This window comes from Python bivittatus, unplaced genomic scaffold (genome assembly GCF_059951505.1).
Source record: "Python bivittatus isolate LINGU-HERP-01145 unplaced genomic scaffold, Pbiv_v1 ctg000840_np1212, whole genome shotgun sequence".
In the NCBI taxonomy this organism is placed as follows: domain Eukaryota; kingdom Metazoa; phylum Chordata; class Lepidosauria; order Squamata; family Pythonidae; genus Python; species Python bivittatus.
This window is the reverse complement of record NW_028277113.1, coordinates 19,777,039-19,802,937: the sequence shown is the minus strand read 5'-3', so window position 1 is coordinate 19,802,937 and position 25,899 is coordinate 19,777,039. Positions and strand designations below refer to the sequence as shown.

Below are 25,899 nucleotides of genomic sequence, written 5' to 3'. Positions count from 1 at the left end.
AGCATGTTTAGAGGCCTTATGGTTACAGATACATGACTCAACATGAAAAGTTTAAAGAGCTCTTACCCAATAACTGCCAAATTCTATTGTGTCCATAAAACAACGAAGTAAACAGCATTGTTTCAATAAATACAATGGTACTCTTTTCTATGAGGAAAGACTTTTTGAATATTCCGTTGAGTATAATTAAGCAACAGATAATACTAAGAGTTAACTCATATATGAAATTCCCCATTAAATTGCTTTTTAAATTTAATTTATCTTTAGTGATAAATTCTCAACATTTCCACAGAGCTACATACAATGATTTTAATTTGTTAAACCCTGTTAATGACTTTTCTACCAAGACATTCAGTGTTTATTTTGCAACTTCACTGTTGTTAATTAAAGCAAATGTTTTTCTGACATGTTGACCCCTATTTCCAATTATTTTGAAGCCCAAAATAATTTGTATATAGAAGTAGTAAAAATAAGTAAATTATTCCTGGGTGCAATTCTCTGTCTTGTTCATTCACATACAGTTCATACAGAGATAGAACTTTGGTGAAGGGTTAGCATCTGATAAGTATACTGCTTAGAATCAACACCTGGGCTTAGTTTAGTTGACTAAATAACTGGGCACAGATATAACATCTGCATGATATGGAATTCTCTTTTTCTTGGTTATCTCTCTTCATTTAAACATTATTATATACTTATAACCATGTGCTAATCAGATATAAAACTGCTGCACTCTCAGCCTACTTTAATATGTTTTTCGTTAGTTCAGTAAATAATAGACATATAGAAGACCCTATTTTCTCATTGCTTTACTCCTACATGTTTTCCAACTGGAGCCAGTGCATTTAGAGTATAAGGGTTATACTCTAAATCTTCACATGCCAAGTTGTGTAATATCAAATCTAGTGCCCAAAAGAAGAAACTATGGATGTAGAAGCTCACTAATTGACAGTTTCTCTATGTTACCAAGAATCTCTAAAGAAATCCCCACAAGAGAGATGAATTTGGACACAAAACCTGACTTTTTATATCAGCAGGGCTTTCCACAGAAGACAGCAGCAGTCCAACACTAAAGAAAAGGGGGAAATATCTGCTGAAATGTGATGCAGCAAATAATGTGCTACATTTTCAGGATATTGCCAAAATAGCCCCCGAGAAGACTTTCAGAAACTTTCGATCAACCTTCTTCAAACTAGTGGCCTCCTAATTCAAGAGACCTATAATCAAAGACATCTGAAAGAGTCCTATTAGAAAATGCTATGTATTGTATAATATTCGAAATTCTAGGAAGGCAAGAAGGCAGGCAAGCTAACGCACCATGATAGTGAGACATTAGAAAGACTTATGGAAATAGAGTGTCCTGAGTGTCCAACCACATGTTGTATGTTATAAAGAATGGGGGCAATGCTGCTGGAGAGGACTGCTCATAGCATTGACAACTCCATCCACATACAGCACAAAATGGGTACCAGTTGATAGTAATGATTTAGGAGCTGATTTATACTGAAGAAGCCCCATGATTGAGGAACAGCCTAAATAATCAACTGTCTCCAAACTCATTTCAGCCCATTTTAATCTCCTCTTGCATGTACTTCTAAGATTAAAAAAGACATCAAGTCACAAATATTTTCCTATACCCAAACCCTCTACTACTGATGCTATCCAGAAGATTCAAGAGAAGTTATGGTCACCGAACTAGTTCCAATACAAAACTTTTCTTAATGTAATGCTTTTCAATCCATCACTGCACTTATAACATGAATATTTTTCCTGCCATTAAGAGTTTCACTCTCAGTTCTTTAGTTCTCAGCCTCAAAGATATAAATCAAAGGTTCCCCACTACAGCTATATATTACAGCTCCTATCTTTTCTAGTCTACATGGCATTGATTCAGAAAAATGGGAGCTATAATCTATCCATATCTGGACCCCTAAAGTTAGGAACAACTGCAAAACAGATTGCTCTTCTTGTTGTAGCCAATTGAATTAGCAATGGTTGACTGAAGTAAATATGCCTAAACACAGATTTGTTTATAATATTCAATGTGAAAAAACAGTACTTGCAATTTTTCTACAATCAGCTATGGTATATTATCCAGTATCTACCTAGGATAATTGAGTCAGTTTGATGTAGTGATTAAAGGCACTGGGCTAGAAACCAGGAGACTGTGACTTCTAGTACCACCTTAGGCACAAAGCCAGCTGGGTGACTTTGGCCCAGTCACTTTCTCTCAGCCCTAGGAAGAAGGCAATGGAAAATCATTTCTGAAAATGTTGCAAGAAAAATGCCTGAGGAAGTGGATAAGGTCCTTATAACTGAGCTTGGCCACCTGGTCTTTAGATCCATGCCCCTCCTGGCTAATTAAAGCTGCTCGGGGAGGTGTCATGTGGGTGGGTTCTGCTGTTGTTCAGTCGTTAAGTTGTGCCCGACTCTTTGTGACCCCATGAACCATATCACGCCAGGCCTTCCTGTCCTTCACTGCCTCCCTGAGTTTGCTCAGTTTCATGCTTATTGCTTCAGTGATGCTATCTAACCATCTCATCCTCTGCCGTCCCCTTCTCCTTTTGCCTTCAATCTTTCCCAGCATCAGGGTCTTTTCCAAAGAGTCCTCTGGTGGGTGGGTTCTAGTGGTAGTGAATTCCTCGTAGAATGAGAGGGTTGTTCCTCTGCTTCTTAAGGAGGCTTAGTTTGCCCTTTCCTTAAGCAACCATTGCTGGATCCTACCATACTAGAAAATTTTCACCCAGTATCTAATCTCTTCTTCTTGGGGAAGGTGATTGAGAAAGTGGTTGCACAGCAGCTTCAGCGGACTCTGTATGCAGCAGATTATCTGGACCTCTTTCAGTCAGGATTCAGGCCCAGGTATGGGATGGAAACGGCATTGGTTGCACTTTTAAGTGATCTCTGGCAGGAGTAGGATGGAGGTTGTGCATCCATCCTTGCTCTTCTTCATCTCTCAGTGACCGATACTATCAACCATGGAATCCTTCTGGATTGGGTTCCAGGGATTGGGGGTGGGTGGCACTGTATTGTTCTGGTTCTCCTCCTTTCTCCAGGATCAGTTCCAGTCAGTGGTGATTGGGGAGGAGAGATCCTGCCCTTGGTCCCTATTTTGTTGGGTCTTGCAGGGGTCGGTGCTCTCTCCTCTCCTTTTTAACATCTACATGAAGCTGCTGGGTGAGATCATCCATCACCCAATTTATCTTTCTGCCCTTGGCAAATTAAGTGATGCTGTCAATGCCCTATCCCAGTGCCTGGAGGCTCTAGGGGCCTGGATGGGGAAGAACAGGCTTCAACTGAACTCTGGCAAGACCAAGTGGCTTTGGGTTTTGGGGTCCTATGATTCAGGGACTATGCCATCTTTGGTACTGGGTGGGGTTGCACTGCCCCAAACAGACCCAGTGCACAATCTGAGGATCCTCCTAGACTCATGACTCCTGCTCAAAGAGCAGGTGATAGTTGTGGCTAGGAGGGCCTTTGCACAATTTTGTATTATAAGCCAATTGTGCCCATTCCTGGACCAGGAGGCTCTGCTCACAGTCACTCATGCCCTGGTCACCTCTCAGATAGACTACTGCAATGCATTCTACATGGGGCTGCCCTTGAAGAGTATTCAGAAACCACCTGGTACAAAGTGCAGTGGCACGGGCAGTTATGTGTGCCTCTAAAATGGCACATGTGACACCTCTGCTCTACGAGCTGCATTGGTTGCCAGTTTGCTTCTGAGTACAATTCAAGGTGCTGTTTTTGACCTTTAAAGCCCTTCATGGCATGGGGACCAGGGTATTTGAGGGACTGCCTTCACCTGATTACAACTGCCCATCCCATTGGATCCAGCAGAAAAGGTATGCTGAGGATCCTGTTGGCCAAGGAGTTACATCTGGTGCGGCACAGGAGATGGGGCTTTCCTGCCATGGCACCTGCCCTGTAGAACATCATCCCCCTCAAGTCCCTTAAAACATGGTTGTGCCAACAGGCTTACGGATCTCAAAGACGTGGTGAATTAGTGAGATGGCTTTATTACCCTTAACAATAACTCTCTCTGCTACTCTATTATTGGTAATTTTGATTGGTGATTCAATTTTTTGTTAGCTTTTTTATTATTGCCTTTTATTGTATACTGCCCAAAGTCAAAAATCTGTGAGAAGGGAGGCTATATAAATATGATTAATTAATTAATTAATTGCCCAGGCAGTCACCAGGAGTCAAGTTGAAGAAACAAACAAACGCCTAGGATAATTGGGAGTATAATGCCTTGGTATTTCTTTGCCTATATCAAGGTAGTGTTGAGAAACTTCTGGCATTATACAGTACTTTGGATTTCAAAGTAAAAAGATGATTTTAGGTGCAGGGGGATGTACATGTAGCATCTATCTATAACTCTTAAAACCAAGTATGCATTTTCCAAGATTGCAGCCACGGAAGGCAACCATAGATCCCAGGAAAAGATGCAGCTGCTTCAAAGGGCTGCAGATAGTGTTAGGTGAACACCTCTTCATGCACTAACAAATCCAAAGCACTGTACAGTCCTAGAATCTACTAGTCTACTGTTACCACTATTAGAAATGACTACTGATATTCTGCAGTATTTAAAATCTATATAACCACTGAATTGGAATTTAGGGCAAAGTGTCTGGTGATCCCAATCTCTTTTTCTTTTAATTCAGTTGGGGATGGTAAAAGACCTAAACAGATGCTTATGTATAGCAGTGTACTATGTGATGTTCAATAAATTGGAAAACAATTAAGACAAAGTTGAAATGCTTTTGGCAATTAACAGCTAGAGACAAGTATTTAGCCTGTTCTGGATGGGACTGCAGCCCCATATTGTAGCTTTGTATTCCTATTTTATCCTGCTTTGCACATGGGTAACGAAGTGTGATTCCTCACCAAAACAGTCTTCCCCCAACTAGTTAGTTGGTATGTTCATTATAGCATTTCCCAGAAAATTACAATCTTGCCACAGCTTTGCTTCACTGGGCAGCATCTCATTGATTAACTACTTGAACCCACCTAGCTTTCTGCCATATGGATCTCTCCCCTTCCTAAATTCATCAATGGAGTCCCCTTAATTATTAAGCTGAACAGCAATACCTTGTCTTTTCTTTTTTTGGCATTTCACCAAATACTGAAATGTTTCATTTTTAGAATAGTTTTCCTCCCTTGATTGTTTACTTACTTTGGCTGAGATCATTTCACTGTTTCATTTTGATCAGCATCTCCATCACTGGTTCTCATGAAATCATTTTATGACTTTCATACTGTTTGCCATGGCTTTTGTCTTGACCTTTCAGGAAAGGTTCTAGAAGGGATGATATATTCCCATTAAGTAGAGAAAATAGAACCACTATAATGTAGGGCTGTCTATTAAAGTTTTCGAAAGCTATAACCAATACAAGCAGGATTGTATACGAGAGGAATCACATCCTGCCACAACTGAGAGTTCTACAGGCTTCCTGTTTGTTTCCAAATGCAACTGAAAGTAATGGTATTGACTTACTAGGGCTGGATAAAAATAAACTTTTTTTTTTGTCCCACATAAATCTGCATGTTTGCTGAAATTACTTATGGAGTGCTTGATCTGGATACTCCCAACTTCAAAATGAGAGGAGTGAATAAGAATATTGCCATATTTCTCAGGACCAATTTTCCACTCCTGGCTGATCATTTTCCCAAAAGCACTTTTATTCCCTAGTTAATGATGCCAGGTATAGGGAGAATGGGGAGGAAGCTGACAAGCATTATTTAAATCCCCCTGGGTGATTCTGGGACCCCAGCCTGGCATCACTTTAGAGCAATGTTTTCCAAACTTTTCAACTACGAGGACCCCTTTATAAAATCAAGAATATTTGCAACTCACTACATGATAGTAATTGTACTTTTAGTATCTGTTGACTGAAGTAAAAATAATGACAAAAAGCTGCTATGAATTCAGCAATCATGAGTAATCCTTTAAACAAATTTGTATTTTATTAATCATCGGTGTCAGCATGTAGCATAATTCAAAAATAGTGTATTATGCGTGGATGTGTGTGTGTGTGTATGCGCAAGTATTTATTCAGCTAACGGGGGTTATCATTATTTTCTTGTTCAGGGGAGAAAGTCCTCTAACAATCTGCTAAAATGGTCCAAAAGGATGGTAATGCTTCCTTTTTTCCATTCTCTTGTTCCACACTGTCTCTTATTTTCTTGTTCAGCTCCTGTGGCATGTTTAGAGAAGCAGCCACACCTTCCCTAATTTGCTACTTGGGGACACAGCAGGCAGGTAGGAGCAGACACAGCCAAGACTCCTGTGAGCTCTGGTGTATGTAGGAGCCTTCAGCAATGGGGACATCTGAGGAGGAATCGGGGTCCCTCTTCTGCTTTTCAGTTCCACAAGGGAGGAAAGGGGATAGAAGAAGCCACTGCCATAGCCTTGGAAGCTGAACTCAGAGGTGTTAAAATATATAAGAGATGGAAAGAGAAGGCTAAAGAGTAAGCTCAGGTGTCAGCCTTGTGAGGTAGTCCAGACAAGAAGCACAACCAGGTATACTAGCTCTGCCTTTATTGTAAGGTTACATTAACAGAATCTTGCAAGTCTGAAAGTACATCTCTCCCCTCTCAACTTTACAGTCCAAGAAACTAGGGAGGGTTTCTTCTGAGACACTTGCTTTTCCCCATTCCTTCTGGGGGCTCAGCTGCCTCTTATCTGACTGTTGCCCAGTCTGTGGCTCTTCCTCCTGTCTCCTAAGGTCATTCCCACATTCCATTACATCAGGAGAGGCAGAGACAGCAGAGAAGGGGCAGATATAGAACACTGGTGCTGGTTATGTAGAGAGTGCATTAATAAATAGCTTACAGGAATCACAGGCAGGGATGAAGTATGAAGCTTTGCAAAAGAAGACATGTATGCATTGTGTGTGCTTAGGAGGGAGAGAAATACTTAGGAGGGAGAGAAATAAATGTAGGCCAGGATGAAGGAAGGAGGAACTATCCCAAATTGGTTTATATTGCTCCTTCCAATCTCCCTCCTAGCCCAAATAGGTATTTCTCTCCTTCCTATCCCTTGCCCTAAGTCAGCAACTGTGCAAGCAGGAAAAAAAATAAATTGTTTGGATTTTGTTTTCCAGCCTTGGTACATATCACGGCCCCCTTGCAGTAATTCTGAAGTTCCCCAGGGATCCACACTCCACTGTTTGGGAACTACTATTATGTCAAAGGCCCAGAAGGAACATTGAGAAGGTGTTCCAGGCCTGGCTAGCCAAAGCCCTTTTTTCAATTTCTTGGAATTTGGGAGAAATGGTTATGAAACTGCACAAGTGCCTTATCACCCCTTAAGCCCATCAGAGTCTTAAAAATTGGTTTACAGTCTGCCATCTTTTGCCACGCAGCCCTTTAACAGGTTTTGCAAAGATAATAGAAATCACATACTCCTGTTCTTCATGAAGAAAACTTAAGGGAGTCGATGATCAAACAGCTGTCTGCTCAGACAAAACCAGAAGTATAAGCCCCTGTTACAGTCTTTAAAAAGCAACTCAAGTATACTCAGTGTTGCTTCTTTACAATTAACAGAACAATTTCAGTGTTTTTCTTCAGCACCAAAACCGTAAATCTTATAGGAAAACAGGGAAAAAAGAAAGCACAGCAGGAGACTATTCCCCAGGCTGATAATTTGAACACAATTTAGTTTACAGTTAACTCCCAGCATGACTTCTATAATGTCCTTTATCATCTATGAAGCTGTTTCCTCACTGCTCATTACCATTACCCATAATAAGACAAGAAAAGATGTTTTGATGCAAAACAGAAAATGTGCCTGTGGGGGTGGGGCAAAAGGCCTCTCTTCAATCTACAATATATTTAAGAGGATTTTCTTTAAATCTACATAGACAATTAGAGAAAGGAGGCAAAAGTCTAGGAAGTGATGGGATACATAAACTCCTTTGTGAAGAGAAGCAAATGTTGCTCCAACATTGCTTCCTCGTTTTACCTTTCTGACTTTTAACACATCCTTGTTTATGCAAGAAAAGGTGGATAGAGCCACTCCCAGTTTGAAGGCATCACACTGTTTTGAACCACTGACCACGCTAGCAAGGGATTTTGAAAGCTGTAGTCCAATATGAGCGGAGGGTACCACGATGGATAAGACTGGGACACAATAATTGTAATTAGTTCTTAAACTGATTTTATTATATTGAATAATATAAAGTCTAGTTTGGCCATTCCATTGTTCTGCACACCAAAACATACACATCAGCCTAAAGGAATATGTTTGTATATATTAACAGCATAACCTATAAATGTCTGAGTTCAACAGAGTTTATTCCCAGGAAAGTGGATACCAAATTATAGACCAAGGAGCAGAACAACTGAAGGATATGGTTAAAATGATCTAGAAAAATACAAAATAAGATTTACAATCAAACAACTAAAAGAGAGTATTATGCCTCAGCAAAAGGAGGAAAAATAAGCTATAATAATATATTATTCAATAACTGATTCTCTGGACAAATCATCTTCTTGCACAGATTAAAGTTTCAAACAACTAACATGAGATTTTAGAACTGAATCCCTTCTATTAGAGAAAACTAGAATATGATTTGTTGAAAATAGATGTATTATGTGAAGTGATTCCATTGTTTCTGGAGCTTAAAAGTACGGGTGTGGAGAGGAAGTGGAAGTTGTATTAACTTTCAATATTTTGAGTTCTCCAACACGCTATTTAAAAGGAAGCACTTGTTAAATAACTCTAGGCATAAGAGAACTACTATAAAAACAACCACCATTGTTTTGATTCAGTTATGGCAACAGTAAGAGTTGTGATCCTGAGAAGTAGCTAAGTGAGCAAAGCAAATTATCTTGCTCTTCAAAAAATGTTCTGAGTTGCTGCAACATCACATCTGATTTAGCCAACACTCTTGTGTACGTGAATGAGTGTATTCCATTCCTACAGGAGAACATCAAGTTATTAAAACTTGTGGATACTGCCACCATGCTGCTGGGTGATTCAGCCCTCCTTGCATGGATTTGTATAGATAACCTTTCCTGTTACACTACTGGGCATTTTACATATTTAAAATAAAGAACATTAACTCAAATTTCACTCTGAGTTAAAAAGGCATAAAGGCTGGGTAACACATCTTATTTTCAAGCATATACAGGTAGTCTTCGACTTACAATCATTCATTCAGTGACTGTTCGAAGTTACAGTGGCATTAAATGAAGGGACATATGACCAGTCCCCGAAGTCATGGTGCCCCTGTAGTCACATGATCAAAATTCAGGCACTTAGCAGCCCGCCCACACTTACGACTGCAGGGGCACTCCAACTCCCCCCACCCTTCTATCTCCCCCATCTATGCACTTTTGGCCCCCTGCTGCCCTGCACTCTGCTGCCCCAGCTGACCTTTGCCATCTTCTTTCTCCCGCTGCTGCTGATAAGGGCCTGGCCCTTCGCAAGGCAGCTGCTGGCCATGTGAAGCTTTCTTCCCCAGATCACGCACAGTGGTTTCCTTGTGAGACCTAGAGAAGATGGCCTCCCGCAGCCAGCAACTGCCTCGCAGAGAGCCAGGCCAGGCATGCCTTGTCAGCAGTGGGAGCTAGCAGATGGTGAAGGCCAGCTCGGGCAGCAGAGTGGCATGGGCCTCAGAGTGCAGGATGGCAAGGGTGACTGTGGCTGGGACAGGGCTGGGGCAGCTGCAGTTTTGTGCTGCACTATTGCGCTGCTAGGCTGGGCTTCATGCTGCACTGCACTGCAGCTCAGGGCTGCTTTTTGTAGCCCCAGAACCACAACATGCCAAAAAGCCCCTTTGTGCCACACTCCTGGGCTTTGTGGCTGTGGCTCTGCATTGCGCTGCTGGGCTGGAGCTGCAGTACAGGGTGGCGAGGGAGACTATGGCTGGGATTGGGCTGGGACAGCTCTGGCTTCCCAGGGTAAGGCAAGCAGCCCCGAGCCACATGGTTCTGGGGCTGCTTGTTGCCCTGCAAGGCAGGGTGCAAAAGGGCAAAGATGGGGGGAGACAGGCAGGTGGGGGGAATTGGAGGCAGTTCACTTATTTTCAAAGTGAGAGAGAAATTTGAACTGAAATATGGTAGACAAATCAAAATCTATAATCGAAGTTATTTAGTTCCTAATACTAGCCTTCTCCAATCTGATGCAAGTCAGATGTTTTGCATTCCAATTCCCACAAGCCACAGGCAGTCCAAAATTTCCTAACAACATGACACTATAAACTGAAGTGCATAATGACAGCACATGAAGAAATAAATGACAGTATGGATGCGTGCATATGTACAATTATTTGCATGTATGACCTCACCAAGCATAGGAATAACAAGGGGTTTAAAGCAATCTCTTGAAAAGTCTCCATGGTCCCTTGTGGATCTACTGAAGTATGATGTTTCATAGCAAAGTTACACTGAAGTGCTTAATTCCTAAGGTGCTGCAGAATTTTTCTGGCTGGTCTCTTCGTTAGCAACCCTGTTCTATTATGGACAGAGAATAAACCTTTACCCTTCCCCACTTCCCAAATATGTAGATATACACAGCCTGTTTTCTAAGCAATGTCTGTCCTCACAAGTCCTCTTTGAGGTCACTGAGTAGGTGGAGACAGATCAGCTGTGCCAAATATATTGGTGGAGTCAGCAAACACAACTATCAAGAAGACACTAACTAAGGATTCCACAGGGAAAAGAAAACAAGAAGTGCAAAAGTGGTTTGTCTTGTATGGATATCCAGTTGTTAGGTGTGTTTTCTTTAAACACAGTGGGGAAAACACACAGACCCAAGGCACCAGTATAAATTATAAAGGCCAGAATGCCAAACAGCCAACAGCATTGATGTGGCATCTTCACTGGGTCAGTCTTGGCTTTGGTTTTCCTTGGCATCCTTCCTTTCCTACCATAAAATCAATTAGCTAAAAGCAAGTGTCTCAATGATTTAGCACTTGGGAACAGTATTTCTTTCTCCCTCTTCACTTTTTATTCTTTTTGTTCTTCATACAAATTGAGGGAGGTAATGTCAGGGCAATCCCCCTTTCAGATAAGTCATGCCCATCTTGAGTGGTACTATGGTTAAAAGTGCATTTAAAGCTGGGCTTAGAGGCTCTAACAACTAGGCAGAATTCCTTGCAAACTGCTAGCAGCACTCCATCAGTTTGTCTTGCTGGTTTAAAGGTCCACATGTACTGTACACTGATGTGCAGAATTCAGAAATTAGTAAACAATATTGTCAACTTTCCCTAGCTTTAGGCGAAACCTAAATACTTAGATAGGTGACCTCAGATAAACCTGATTCTAAATAAACACCATCTTTCTCTTTTTTACCCCCTTCCTTTAGCACAAACAAAATGCAGATCTAAAAATAAGCAATGTAATCACTTGCGGCAAGAGAGATTTCTCAACAAGCCACCCACTTGAATAATGGCTGTCTCAGCATCTAACTATGCACCTACATGGCTAAAACAAATACATAAAGTGACAGGAGACATAGAATGATGAGGTTTAATTTTTTTCAGGCTTTTACTAATCCATTAAACTTTGGACTGGTGCATATCAAAAAGATAGTCCAGACTTTAGAGACGTTATCTCTTGTCTGTTCTAATGATAAATGAGGGCCTCCCCAAAAAATCAAACATGCCATACTTGACTCACACATGGCTGAGCTGAAAGGAAAGATATGGAAGTCAACATTCCTCATTCTCTTCACTTTCTGCATTCATACTAATCCTTCCAGCTGATGTAAACACACACATTGTACTGTTTGGAACAGAGACCACCCAGCAGTAGACTGGATCTTTCATTATCTGCCTTGTAGTAGCATTTTGCCTACCACTTGTTCATAGATTGTGTGTCTTAAGAAAGAATCTGAAACAAATTAACAAAATACTTCAGTTCAATGTTAAGTCCAAAATTGTTCCACTTTGTCTTGTGGTATCTTGTAATTCAGAATATCAGTCTAAAACATGATAGCCTCATTTTATAAATAGTGTTGCAACAGCCGCCTACTGCCAGCATGGATCATTCTGCAACCTCTTCATGTTCCTTATACCATCAATCCTTACTCCAACAACTGATTTTATTATTAATTATTATTGCCCACTTTTACCAAGGCGTGGTGAAAAACCCAGCAAAACAAAAACACCATTATTATAAACCCATCAAATAACATTAGCTCAGAAACCCAAAAACAAATATTAACATTATAACAACCAATGCAACAAGAATACATTTAAAACAATGTCCTGGAATAATACTGGGTGTTACTTTATAAATCTGTATATATTTGTACATCTGTAATAATTTAAAACAGGTGTTAAGTAGAACCAGCAGCAAATAGATTATAGCAATTACACCCTATGCTAACCCAGTAATGAACTAAAAAGATCCATAAACCTTTTTAAAAGCCATGAAATTGCTATAGAGATACAGGAAGGAATCTGACTCCAGAGTTGTGTGTTCAGGTGCTTAAAAGCCCCAAACCTCAAGAATGTGACCACAGAGTGAAGACCCCAAAGAAAGACCCTGCTTATGGGAACATAAAGAATATGATTATAGGGAGAAATAAGGGCAGCATGGCTGATTGGGGAATTCTGGGAGTTGAAGTCCGCACATCTTAAAGTTGCCAAGGTTGAAAAACACCGTATTAGAGAGTTTGTGATCAGAGGGCTCTGAACACAAGCACTAGTAGTTTAAACTTGTAGCAAATATTGAGGGAGTGGGGAGAGAACTAATAATGACTTGTAGCATCAAACACAACACTTTTATCTACAGGTTTTACAGTAATTGTATACTTACAAACAATATTTTAAGTTGGCATACTAAACAGCACTTAACTGGGAAAAATGTCAAATCATTTTTGCCTCAAGATGATTTGAAAAACATCTTAATTAACATGCTCATGTAACTAGTAACATCCATTTCATATTCCTCAGACATACCTAAATGTCACATTGGGCACTGAACTTTTGGCTCTAATTACAGCTGTTTCTGTAAGTAATACCACAATTATATTTAACACATTGGATTTGATCATTCAATCCCAATTACACATATAAAGCCAACTTGAACATTGTAACAGCTATATGTGGCTACCAGAATTAAGTGGGGCTTACTCTCAAGTAAATGGATCTAGCATTTCAGCCTAAATCACATTAAAACCAAGGAGCCATTCAGAAGAATGAAAGCAGTACTATCTATAGATCAAGACCAAGATTTAGCATGGCCAGAGACCCTTGTTTAAACTTGTTTTCTTAGGCAGTTTTACTCCTGACAAGTTGTTGACGACAAGTATTATAACTGTAAGACTGTAATCCTTACTCAGACTTACTTCTGAGTAGATATTAACAAAATTACTGGGTTAGAGAATTTGTGCCAAATGCATATGCAAACTTTACTTCAAAAGAGACATTAAACTAGCATGAATCACAATTTGACAAGCAGTTCCAATTGAATTTAGTGTAGATATAGATCTGGCTTAAGTCATACTAAGTAGAACTGAATGATAGCATAGGCCTGTAGCACAGTATCAGCACTGTTCAAGCAGATAGATAATTTTTTCCCAAGAGGTTATGATGAAATGTTACTCCAATACTATGTAATTACTAAATAAAGCCTCAGACCTCTTCCATTTAAGCAATTTGGTCTCATGATTATCCATAAAGAACCTAACTTAAGATTTAGGAAACTCTTGTTTAAATGTCTACATACTATTTACATAATGGTGCAAGCCTTCATATTCTGCCTTCACAGAGAACAATCTACTTTAATGTATTATTTTAATTATACATTAATTAAATAAAATTATAATTAATTAAATTATAATAAATTAATTATAATAAATAAATTAAATAAATAAAAATAATAATTTTAATAATTATTACAGTGGTACCTCTACTTACGAACTTAATCCGTTCCGTGACTCTGATCGCAAGTCGAGTTGGTTGCAAGTTGAGGTAAATTTTCCCATAAGGTTCAATGTAAATATGGCTAATCCGTCCTCCGAATTTGGTCACAAGTCAAGGCACATTTCCCCCATAAGGTTCAATGTAAATACATACGGTTAAACAGTTCTGAAAAACATGCATTTTATTTTTAAACCACAAAAACATGAAAAAAAGCACAGTATGAAGAGGGAGAATGGGGTGGGGAGGCAGTTATTGTTTGGAGGGAGAGTCCCCCTCCAAAAGGACATCAGGGAGATCTCCTTCAGGGGTTTCCTCTCTTCTTTGCCTCTTAGCTGCAGGCTCAGTTCTGGGGAAAAACCTGTCTAAAGTCACTTGTTTTTTCCTGCGCTGCATAACCCTCCGGAAATGAGAGAACACGTTAGTGTTCATAAGATTCAGCACTCTGCTTGTCACAGTTCTGTTGGGGTGGTGCTTCTCAATGAAATCCTGGCACTCATTCCATTTCTGCATGATGGATTTTATTGCATCACTGCTCACCTCCTCCCCCTCCTCCTCTTCCTCAGTGGAATGCTCCTCGCCAAGTGCTTTCTGTTGCTCACTCTGGAGCTCAGCAAGTTCTTCCGTGGTCAGCTCCTCCTTATGGTCCTCAACAAGCTCCTCTATGTCCGTATCATCCACAACCAGACCCATGCTCTTGCCCATGGACACAATCTCCTCCACTACCTCTGCATCACACCCTTCAAACTCACGTTCAGTGACACATTCTGGCCACAGTTTCCTCCAGGCTGAGTTTAAGGTCCGGCAGGTGACATCTCCCCAGGCTTTGTCAATGAGGCTGATGCACCTGGAGGACATTGAAATGTTTCTTCCAAAACTCTTTGAGTGTCAAGGATGTTTCTTCGGTGACATTGAAACACCTGGTGAAGAGCGCCTTTGTGTACAACTTCTTAAAGTTGCAGATCACTTGCTGGTCCATGGGCTGCAGAAGAGGTGTCGTGTTGCGGGGGAGGAACTTAACCTTTATGAAGTCGTACTCGGCGTCCATGTCATCCACCAAGGCTGGAGGGTGTGCTGGGGCATTGTCCATCAGGAGAAGGCACCTTTCAGGCAGCTGGTTGTCAGGCAGGTATTTTTAACGCTGGGTGCGAACACCTCGTGCAGCCATTCCATGAACAACTGCCTTGTGACCCACGCTCTCGCATTGGCCCTCCACATGACAGGCAGTCTGGCCTTGTTCACATTGTGTTCCCTGAATGCACGAGGGGTCTGGGAATGGTACACGAGCAGTGGCTTAATCTTCAGGTCACCGCTTGCGTTCGCACACAGCAAAAGGGTCAATCTGTCCTTCATGGGCTTGTGCCCTGGCAGTGCCTTTTCCTCCTGCGTGATGTAGGTTCTGTTTGGCATCTTCTTCCAGAAGAGCCCTGTCTCATCGCAGTTGAACACTTGCTGAGCGATGTATCCTTCCACCTTCATGAAGTCCTCAAAGTCTTTCTGGTAGGCTTCTGCAGCAGCCTTGTCAGAACTGGAAGCCTCACCATGTCTTGCCACACTGTGGATGCCACTTCTCCTTTGGAATTTTTCAAACCAGTCTCTGCTGGCTTTAAATTCCTCACTTGCTGCGCTGGTAGAGGGGTTTGTCTGCAGTAAATCACTGTGCAGCTTCCTGGCTTTTTCACAGATGATAGCTTCACTCACGCTATCACCTGCCAGTTGTTTCTCATTCAGCCACACCAACAACAGCTTTTACACCTCTTCCACCACTTCTGTCCTCTTCCTCGTTAAGATCATTACTCCTTTTGCCACATCAGCTCCTCTGATGGCATCTTTATTCTTCATAATAGTCGAGATGGTCGACTTCGCCATCTTGTACTCTGAGGCCAGATCAGTCACACAAATACCACGATCGTGCTTTTCTATAATGTCCTTCTTTAGTTCGATCGTGACTTTTTTCTTCAAAGCCTTATTCTTGCCAAGCCTGCTCTGCATTTTCTTTGGAGCCATGCTGACAAGCACACCAAACACCTTCCAAAACCTTCCAAAACACCACAAAACACAGCACAAGCCTCACCGAATGTCTCCTTGCTACCGCGATCTCGCCCACAGGAAGCCGCGACTGCGTGGCAGCAGGGAAAATGGCCGTGGATCCGGTTCGTAAGTCGAGGCAAGTTCGCAAGTAGAGGTAAATTTTTGGGGCCGGAGCTGGTCGTATCTCGAAAAATTCATAAGGAGGGGCTTTCGTAAGTAGGAGTACCACAGTATTTTAATAATTGTGTGTGTGTATTGAATTTACATAGGTATATATCTTCATACAGGATTTAGCATTGGCACAAATCTTCAGAATACAAATGATAAATTACATAACTAATGATAGCCATCAGACTAAGGTAGTCCTCACTTAATGACTGCTCTGTTTAGCAACCATGCAAAGTTATGACAGCACTGAAAAAGTAACTTTACAACTGGTCCTTGCACTTATGACCATCTCAGCAGCCCTGCAGTTACATGATCAAGATTTGAGCACCACAACCAGCAGGCATTTACGACCATTGCAGCATCCCGCAGTTATGTGATCACCATTTGCATGCTTTATACCCAGCTTCCGAAAAGCAGAGTCAATGGAGAAGCCAGCAATGAAATCACAAGTTATGGTCATGTTTCGCTTAATGACCATGGGGAAAAGTGATATTGTAAGCCCAGCATGATCACATGATGTCTCGCTTAATGACCATGTCACTTAGCGATGGAGTTGCCAGTCCCAGTTGTGGTACTTAAGCAAGGACTACCTGTATTCTTAACAAAAAGTCAGAAATAGACTACTCTGCTTGATTTAGAAGGGATGTAAAATATTTTAAATGGTCAAGTTATGTTAGGGTGGATAAAATGTTGTTGTGGTTCAGTCGTTAAGTCGTGTCCGACTCTTCGTGACCCCATGAACCATATTGCGCCAGGCCTTCCTGTCCTTCACTGCCTCCCTGAGTTTGCTCAGTTTCATGCTCAGGATAAAATACCCAACCAGAAAAAGAAGTGATACACATTATTGTTCTATACTTCATTTAAGCTTTGCAGAAGCAGATATATCATTGTTTTCTCTACTTATTTTGAAAAAAAAAAAAACTGTGTGAGATACTTGCACAAAGACTTTACCATCCAGTTGTATGCTGAGCTGATTTCAAAAATAAGGTACTTCACAGACCCATTCTCCTTACATTTAATTTTGTTAAACATAGAAAAAGCATATTTCTTCCTGCTCCCATTTTATCTCTTACATCTCCTCGTTTACTGCTGACATTTCTAACTCCTTGCCTTCTCTGACTAGATCCTGGGTGTACTTTTTTGCTTCCTTTACATGTTACATGCTAATACCAGTTTCATTCAGTTTTTTTAACATTTCCAATTTCACAATCCTATGCATATCTACTCAGAAGGCAAATAAATTGACCGGAACAAGAATTATACCTTTCAGTTCTTGGTGCATTCTTTGATCTCTTCCAGATTCAGTTATTTTAATAAGTTGTTTGTCTCACTTGCTTTCTCAGCTGAGGCCTCTCTTTTGTCCAATTCAGTGTTTGCCTTGTGTTCTCCATTCATGGAATTAGACTGCACAGTTCCTTTCTTGGTTTCTTTTTACTAATTACCTTTTCTTATCTGTATACAACTCAGTTTGTTATTACCTTTTAGGTATTTCCCGTTTGTGTTTTTTAAAATGTCTTTCTTCTTCCTCTTCAAGTTTCCCAACCTACCATTTTTTACCCCCTTCCTTTGTGAGTTGTTTCTTAAATAATGGGTGGTTTTGTTCTGTTTTGTTTTGCCACTCGCAATCTGGCCCATTCCATCTTACTCTGCCTTTTAAGATCTGTCTCAATATCCATTTGTTTCAGTCAGAATGTATTTGATTATATTATCAGTTGTCTACATTTCCTCTTTTTCCTGCAGGTACCTGTTAATTAGACGCTATGTCTCTGGCAGGGCAGAACAAGGGAGGGCTTCTTTTTGCCATTTTTGAACAAACCTTAAGATGCTTTTAGAACATACATTATTAGTATCTTACGGAGTGACGCACTTTGAACACTGTGCTAAGTTGGAGGTTAATACAATGTGAACAAATGGCAGTGACCCTTAGATTCAGGCATTCCTTCGTCTCCTGGTGTGAGGAGTAATTTGGAAATGTTCACTTCCATTTGTGCTTAATTACAATGTAGCCTGTCATCCAGACATACTTCTGAAAGAAACCAAATTGGAACACAGATGGCAAAATACTTTCCCCCAAAATGGAAGGCAATGCTTCTAAACTCTTTCTGCCTAATTGGAATAAGTGAAAGGATGTGGGGCGATTTAAATCCTTCCTCTCCTGCTGTTTACTGCTGAGGAAAATCCCTTTCCTAGGATTTGTTTTTGGGGATTTCCCTCAGAACTATACATGGGAAAGGTGAAAATCCCTTTCTACTTCTGCTAAGAACACTATCAGGATCAGCCCAGCCTAATGTGGCATTTGCATTTTTAAAATATCTGTACATTTTTTTTCAATTATAGTCTACAGTGTCTATTTGAACCAAAGAATATAAGAGTGGTTATGCAACTTATTTTGTATGGATTTCAGCAATAAACTTGGTACATTTAGTGACACTGGAATTTTTAATGTCCCCCAAACCATCATTTTAATATCTAGTATAGCCTCCATGCTGTGGAATGAGCATGACATAACACCAAGTTATTTATGTACTTTCAACCTTCAACAGCTAATTTAGGCAGGCCATGCCTTTAATCACTCCCAAACCCCACCCAACCTTATGGCAAAATTTTGAAGGCTAAAGGTTCTTAGGTAATCCCATTTTTTTCCTGTTCTCCTGCCCTTCTCAAACAAACAGTTTGGGGAGGGATGGCAGACAAGACCAAAAATGGAAATGTGTTAGTTTTCCAGCAGGCTGAGCAGTTCTTTAATATTATGCACTGCTTTCTTGACCATGAATGATTTCCTTATTTTCCTTCCATTTATTCCTCCTCCCTCCCTGTGCCTTGACAGGTTGATGTATGAAACCCAGCAGTGAGCCAACAGCAGCAGCAGCAGAAGAAACAGCGTGCACTCCAGGTGTTGAAGAAAGGGGTAGGGCGTATCCTACATAATTCCTCTTCTTCATACATTGTAACATTCCACAGAAATATTCTGGTCCAAGAATCTCTTATTTTCCACTACATTACCACTTCATCTGGAAAAAGGAGTAAGACTTCAAGAACAAAATATCTGGACTGGAACCAGAAGAGGTAGAAGTCATATATGCTTGTTTTTCTTAATATGGGCTTTAGAACTTGTGATGCTTCATACTTCTTTTGAGCCTCATAGCAATACATGACCAAGTATGAATAAAGTATTCTGATCTTTATTTTATAGAAACATCCTTACCCTTCAAGATCTTGACTGAGATTGTCATTGCCTTTTTCCCTAGTGTTAATCTCCTCTTTAGTTTTCCAACAGAATATCCACTTTTATCTGTTCTTGAGCCCAAGAAAACAAAACTATCTACCACTTTCACTTCTTCATCATCAGCTCTGTATTTATGAAGCATGCTGGTTAACATAATCTTTGTCTTCAAAATATTTAACATTATCCCAGATAGAAAATCTTATTAAGAAAGCAGAAAATGGACTAAGTCTCATTTATTTCTAGCTAACAAAATAGTGATGTCAGCATATTTCAAATTGTTAGTTTTCTGGGCTCCTACTTGGATTCCAGCTGTCATCTCTTCCAAATCTGCCATTATTTTAACATACACACTGTATAAATTTAACAGCCATGGGGAAATATGCATTTTTGTGTTATTCTTTTCCATATTCTGAACTACTCTGTTTATTCAATATAAAGATTCCACAAATGAATAGACAAGGGCTTACTGTGGGTGAAGATGGTTCAGAAACTTAAAACGAAAGTATTAAATTACAAATTAATAATTAGCAACAACACTGCAGATTGTTCACATTTCACATACATCATTTCAATTAAATGAATATATAATATGCCCATTTTGCAGATAGGCGATCTGTGAAATGGCTTGCCTAAGGCAACCCAGGGTTTACAGCAGAGGTTACATTCAACCTGAAGACCTGGTTTGCATCTCAGTCACTTACTCACCATGAAGTAGCAGTTCCATTTGCGTGAGCTTACACAAAGCTGAGTGAATGTTTTTTAAATTCAGTTATGTCTTCATAGGTTATTCACATTTTTTCCCAATGGAAATGGCCATGAGTAGATAGAACTATGCAGATCTGCTCCCCCTGCCCCCTGCCACCAATGACTGCATATTTATGCCCACAGGCTTTTCCTAATATAAGTCTTCTGGAGTGGCTTGCCCACAATTTCAGAGCATAATCAACAAATGCCCTCTCTCCTGGAAGTTTGGGATACTTTAAATACTAATTGAAAACAGTAATGTTCAAAATGCTTTGCAGTAAATTGATGCTGTGAATTTGAACACTAGAGAGCATAAAAGAAGCAAGGATCAAACACTTTGGGGGGGGAGCGTGACGTAGAGAAATGGCCACTGAAATGAAGTAAGGCAACTCACTGATGTCTCAAATGGAAGCCAAACTGATGCATGTTACCTTGAAAGTAAAAACAAAAACTGAACCTATTAAAATGATCCTACTTGGTAGATAGGGAGTAACTAAATGGCAATATTGAATAATGTTTGAATGCAAATAATTTTATAGAAGTTCAGTTCATTTTGTTTAGAGTTCTACCAATTCTATTATTCTTGAATTAGTTTTCTCTTTCATTTATGACTATAGTATAAAAACAAAGCTCTCTGAGCAGACTAGCTGTCTGCTGACTGAACTATAGATTACTAAGAGAACTCAGCAAGGGGTGATGAATTCTGGACAGGGTCAAGGAGGCCAGGAATACTTAGGACGAGACCATTCTCTCTTTCATCAGGAATGACTAAGGGATAAAAAAGCAGACATATGTGAATTAGAGGATTGTGTTCTATCTCTCTTTACTATCTGGGCAGAAGTTCATAGCAGATTATTCACCTCTACTTGAACCAGAGTTTGCTTATATGGATGTGCAAAATTTGGCAAACTTCCTTGTACCATACCACTCGAGAAGCAGTTATTCCAGAAATAAATTCCCTGAACCAGAAACGCCTGTAAAACTCTGGACTAGCACTAAATGGCAGCAAAGAGATATAGAAAATGGAACTTTTTCTGGCCATTAAGTGGTCTTTTGGCATTTTTTAGCCAAGGCATGGTCCAAGGAGGATGCCTGCATGGGAATGAAGGGGCACAGAGCCTCTTTGGAAGCAAAGCCAAAGCAAACCCATACAGAAAGGCTCTAAGAGGCAACTTCTTATTACGATAGTTATCTGAAACATTTATAATCTTTTCTGGGTGGAAGAACAATAAAAAGCAACCTATTAAAACAATTTGATCAGACAGTTTTTGCAAAGCTACAAACAATTCAGTGAGAGACTAATCACTGATAGTCTTACATTTTCTTCAGGTCTTTTTATTTCCTTAAGAAGAAGAAAAAAAATATCCCCTTATGAGTCAGTCTACTGAAATGACCTGTCTTGGTCTAACATCTCTCTGGGGATACTGGAAAACACAACGTTTCCATTCAGATTTCAGCAGGTGGGATGACTCATATATTACATGTCCAGAACCTATTTTAAGATGCAAAAGACTTGGGCTTAAGCAGCAATTTGCTTCCAAGTTCACTGGATTTTAAGGTCTCTCCTGAACAAACATCCTAATCAGGAAATAAGAAACCAGTGTCCCCCAGACATTCTGGGTGACAACTCCAACACATCCTTTCCAATGGTGAGATATTACAGGAGTTATTCCTAATTATGGACAGGACTTATTATTCATTATGGACTTCCTAAAAAAGTTATATAGGAAATCCCAAATTGATGTGTTTGTACTATAGCAGCATTTGACAATTCATGCATAACATCTACTCCCTTTAGCTTGGTTTGGACCATGCAAGGTAGAAAAGCATAGGGGTGCTTAAGCATATTTAAAAGGAATCTGATCTTTCTGCGGTGTTTTATGGGACAGCCCATAATTACAAAGCAAGCAACTCTGGTCACATCCACAGTGCAGAAATATGGCCAGATTTTAGTAGCAGAGCACATGTTTTGCATGAAAAAGGGGTAAGTGTCAATCTTGGAAAGCTATTGCTACTGATTTTTGATAGTTGCATCACCAATGTCCCATTGATTTTCTCCCCATAATATATCTGAAATTGCTGGTAACTGCCTCCTCATAATGTAATTCAACCCTATTTATCCTTCTTTCCACTTCTTCTCTCCCATGAAAAGGACCATAATTACTACATTATCCCATACTAAAGTATTATTAGAATAATTATTGGGAAATTATTATTATTGGGAAATGGGTTAAAATAATTGAATGCAATTTAATAATGCAAATTTCTTCACTTAAGAAAACAAAATCAAATGCACCAGTATAAGTTGGGGGAGTCCTAGATGAGTAATAGTACTTTCAAAAATGATAGAACTAATAGTCAACTGCAAACTGAATATGATTTAGTAGGGTAATATGCCTGCAAAGAAGGTAAGTTCATATTTAAACTGCATCATCAGCCTAATGTCCAAATCAAAGGAAGTAATTACTCTACTCTAATTTGCTTTGATGAGATCTCACTTTTTTTAATTTATATTTTATTGCTTTTTAATTAATAACAAAAAAGAAAGAAAAAGAGCAAAACACAATGATAATAATGATGGAACTACATTGTCAAAGTGAAAAAAACTTAAAAAGTACTTTGCAAAAAAGTGAAAGTACAACAAAAATTAGCATATGATTATAAAAGTAAACAGTTTCAACTCTATCTATGCTTATCTAAAGCAAATATTCTAATACATTTATATGACTATCATGTATTTTTTTTAACCTACTGTATTTTGTATAAATGAATCCCATATTTCATTACACTTGTCCATACAAAGTCTACATCTACAGGCAATCCACTCATAAGTGGCAAGCGCAATTAGGTCTTCAATCCATTGAATAAATGGGGCTATACATTTATCTTTCCAATGCTGCAATATCAGTCATTTGACCATAGCAAGGCACGGAGAATCCATTTACATTGTCCACTGTCAAATTGCATGTACTAGTATGTAATTCAAGAGAATATTATCCTCTGAAAATTTTAGCTTTTGTCGCAGTCACATTTATACGGTTCACTACTTTCTCCCAAAACTTAAGTACAGGACATTGTAAAAACATGTGTTTAAAGAAGCATTGTCCTTATTACATCTCCAACAAAATGCTGTCTTAGACCATCTTTTTCTATACAAATGTAATGGAGTCAAATAAATTCTGAATATCTCACTTTGATCTCTCTTTGAGTATGGTGCCCAGTTTAAGAAGGATTCCAAGAAATTGGAAACAATTGAAAAAGAGGCAACAAAGATGATCAGGGACTAGAAACTAAAGAGCATTGTAACTGAAGGATGTGGAAAGTTTAGCCTTGCAAATGGTTAGCCTTATTAACTGGAGGGATATAGCAGCAGGGTACTCGAACAGATGGCACCCAGAAGAATGTCAAGACCTGTACACCCTTGTTCCAGAGTACAGGACACAGAATAATGAATATAAGTTTCAAGAAAGCATATTTGGATGGAATATTAGAAAGTATTCCCTAACAGTAAGAACAGCTTGATAGTGGAACCAATGACCCAGAAACATGTTGGGCTCCACTTCATTGGATATGTTCAAGGAGAAGATCATCTAGGATTCTTTAATTTAGATTCCTACACTCAGGAGGGGGTTGGACTGGTGCTATAAATGGCCCCTTCCAACACCATGTTTCTAAGAGTTGAATGCTAATCCATTGTTTTTACTGTCTATGTGTACATATAAATACTACCATTAAAAAATTGCACCATAGGAACCAAGTGCATATATGTTAATTCTTATCATAACTGAAAAACTTCAAAATGGCTTGGGAATTATTTTTACTCTAAAAATGTAGTAGCGGTAAAAACAGCAGTGAGATCAGATTGACAACACTCATACTATATGTGATGAATCTAATGATGTGTGTGTGTGTGTGAGAGAGAGAGAGAGAGAGAGAGAGAGAGAGAGAGAGAGAGAGAGAGAGAGACTGGCTATTACTCAAGTTTTCTTTCCTTTAAAGAAGTAATTTAAAAGATTTATTAGACTAATTAAAAAATTAGGAAATGTTTAACAATCTGCTGCATTGTTTTGAAAACTTAGCTAAGTTCATTCTGTATAGATTTCTTATTATATAAAAAAACTAAATAAAAAGTACATACATAGCCATCACATTTTATTTCATGATAAGAAACTTTATGCAAAGCTCAGAAAAAGAATAAGAAATATTAAGCCAAAGAAATTAAGGCATAAGGTAAAAAATGTAAAAGGGTTTTGTTTTGTTTCTTTGGGTGGTGGTGTTCTTGATACCTTCAAGTCAGTCTTAATTCCTGGCAACTACATGGACAGGTCCATGTAGTTTTCTTGGCAACATTTCCAGATGTGGTTCACCACTGCCTTTACCTAGGGCTGAGAGAGAGAGGGATCCAAAGTCACCCAGCTGACTTCTAGGTCTCAGGCAGGACAAGTACTTAATATTCCAGATTCTAGTCCACCACCTTTAAACACTACACCAAGCTGGCTCAAAATGGGCATATAGCTAATCCAATTTATATAAGTTATATCAACACCATTTATTATACACCTGTCTTTCTATCCTACATCATTTCATACATTACCGTTTATTCTTTAAACTTTTTTCTTTCTGCAGATCTTATTAAAAAACTCTAAAAATCTCTAAAATACTCTTTCCAGGATTCCCTCATTTCAACATGTTTATTTTTAACTCCATTCATTCTGCCAGGAGGCTCCTTGTTTACCACTTTCTACCCATTTCCAAGACCAATTTTTATTGCTATCATAAATGCTCTGTTTTCTCTGCCTTGTTTAATCTTAGTTGGGGGGTTTTGTCATTGACTGCATTCTTTGTAATTATCTTTTTCTCTCATCCCTTTATATTTATACTAATCATTCTATGATATACATTTTTTTCTCACCCATAGCCTCTTTCTTTTTATCATTCCATCAACCAACTTGTGTGTGGAGATACCCTAGCATTAGGATATCTCCACACACTTCTAGGACACTCTGTATCCCAACCCTTCCCATACTGTTCCAAACAGCTTCCACGTCTTCTTTCCTTAGATCCAATATCCATTCATTACGCTAGGAGATTAACCTGTCTTTTAAGACTTGTTCATATAGGATACTTGCCCTTTCATCATAAACAATCAAATTAATGATGATTTTATGATTTTTTTACTAATTCCTTTTCCCATCTATGCATATGAATGGATTTAAACTTAATGTATTCAAAACAAATAATCCTTTTTCCAGGGAGGTGATCACCAGTCACCATTCTCATTCATTCTTACAGTAATTCTCCAAATGGCTCAATCGCTTTTTCTAAACTCTCTCATTTTGTTTCCACTCACCCATTCATGTCACCTAAATTCCACCACCTCCCAACTTCCACCACATTCATTCAGAATGTGGCACGATGTCCCCAAATTCATCCCTAGTTTATGAATATTATTTTACTATCATTATCACCATTCACTGAAGTATAGCATGCATCTATACCAACCTAATCAATCCTATTTTTTATATACACCCACATCAGCCAAGATAACACCAACTCATAATTTTTGACATAGTCTTGGCCCTTCCATTCATAATCAAATCTATACCTTTAATTCCATGGATGTGTTTATTAGATCAGATCACCTCCATTCAGATCTACTTCATTTTTCCCTTTCCTCTTCATTTCCCGGATATCTGTCTACTGTGTCTAGCCATCTACCCATATTTCATTTCATTTGTTATACTCTTTTTTTTTATTCCTCTTACATTTCAAGTTGCAATTTTATGTGTATCTTGACCATCATATATCTTCTATATATCTTGACCATTGCAGATAGGCTCAATGATATTT

The 25,899-nt window shown here is 39.2% G+C and overlaps 1 protein-coding gene across 33 annotated transcripts in view; it reads right to left on the bottom strand.

Moving 5' to 3' along the window:
* The window catches only part of LOC112540344 (uncharacterized), a 542,784-nt gene that overhangs the window by 423,754 nt on the left and 93,131 nt on the right, over positions 1-25,899 (bottom strand). Inside the window, exon 3 of one of the 33 annotated variants that reach the window (XR_015793938.1) lies at positions 5,180-5,302. The exons of the other annotated variants lie outside the window; for them this stretch is intronic. The gene's annotated coding sequence lies outside the window, so the exon portion shown is untranslated. The remainder of the gene's footprint in view (positions 1-5,179; positions 5,303-25,899) is intronic. 33 annotated transcript variants of the gene reach the window in all.